The sequence below is a fragment of the Loa loa genome, assembly GCF_000183805.2.
Source record: "Loa loa unplaced genomic scaffold supercont3.213, whole genome shotgun sequence".
Taxonomy (NCBI): domain Eukaryota; kingdom Metazoa; phylum Nematoda; class Chromadorea; order Rhabditida; family Onchocercidae; genus Loa; species Loa loa.
In genome coordinates this window covers 37,952-39,702 of record NW_018108393.1, presented here as the reverse complement: position 1 = coordinate 39,702, position 1,751 = coordinate 37,952, and positions in this window count along the sequence as shown.

Sequence of the window (1,751 nt, the reverse complement as noted above, 5' to 3'; positions counted from 1 at the left end):
CTTATTCCTGTAACAGTTCGATATTATTCTTCCCAAAAAATGTATTAACTTATTCCTGTAACAGTTCGATATTATTCTTCCCAAAAAATGTATTAACTTATTCCTGTAACAGTTCGATATTGTATCGAACATAGCAGAAAATGTACTAACTTATTCCTGTAATAGTTCGGTATTGTTCTTTCATTCCAGAAAATGTGCTAACTTATTCCTGTAACAATTCGATATTGTTCTTTCCAGAAAATGATTCGATGAATCAAACGATAATTCACTTATTGCTTGGTTGTTGAAATAATAATATTCATAGTTTCTTTCAAAATTTCTAGACATTCCAAAGTTTCAAAATATTTCACTTACATATCATTGTCAACATATATCAGCCTTATTTATTCACTGCTTATTATAATGAACGTGTATATAGCAATAACTTTAAAGGAATAAGATCACTTTAAAATTTCTCATTACATTAAATTGCTGATTAAAATCAATTTATATGCTTATTCTTATTCTTTGCTCTTTTTCTTGTTTAGTTGGTGGGATATGATATCCTTGAAAGGAAGCATTTATAAATAATGATATGTACGTTAATTTTGGCATCGGATAGTGTTGAAAAGGAGGAAAATAGCATTGCTGTTTATTTCACAGTTATGCTTTCAGTGTCGTAAAAGAATTACTAAGTTATGTAGAGATTTGTAAGGTACCGACTACAAGTTTATCCAGTTTCCGAGGCATTGGTCACCGATATCGGTTGAGCACTTTTTCCAAGAGATGACATTATTTGAGATGTGTCTAAGCCTGCCTTTTTTTCTTCCTTACATCACAATGACACTGAGGTATCTAGCAGAAGTACTACAACGTTAAATAAATTGATTTTAATGTTGTAATGAAAATGAATTAAATTTCTAGAAATTGAAATTAGACCTCATGCTTTAATCTTTACATCTCTCAGAAAGTATTCCAATATTTCTCAGTTCTATTTTTATTGTTACAATTTCCTAATTGATGATTTTACATTTAAATTATTGCATACTATTTTGAACATTTATACATATGCATTTGCCACATAGGAGATAAAAGTCATATAGAATATCATATGCAGAATTGATTTAATTAATAAACAATCATAATTTGAGTCCTGTTAACTATTTATTTTGAATGTCTCATTTGTCTAAAACTAGCACTTTTATCGATTGGAGCATCTAAACATAACCAAAATTGAAGCATAGTTTATGATAAGATGGATGGTACTTTCATACAATTTATGTTAAAGAAATTTATTTTATCTGTGAAACATTAAGGTAGTAAATCCAGGAATTATTCACTGTATTGAATCTTCTGCGCGGAATTGGTTGGAAGAAATGAATTAACGGGCCTGTCATTGTCTGAATATCCGGATGTCATTGTGTTGAGCATCAGTGACATCGGTGACCTTGCTTATTTCCTGAATCGTCCAAGTAATGATGACATAATCTGTGCGTGAAAAAAGAAAAAAAAGCTATGAACCGTGCACTTTGTGATGAATATTTGTACTCTAGAGCAATTGGAATTACTTAAAATACTAGCTGATTTAAATTTTTCATCAAATAGAGATTGCTTTAGTAGATGTCAAGCAATCTTTTAACATCCGTCATATTGGTCGATGAAACTATTAACATAGTTGTAGTTTGTTTGATATTCACTGACCAAAGATGTCCATTGAACTAGAACTATTATATTGCACATTCATAACTAGAACTATTATATTGCACATTCAT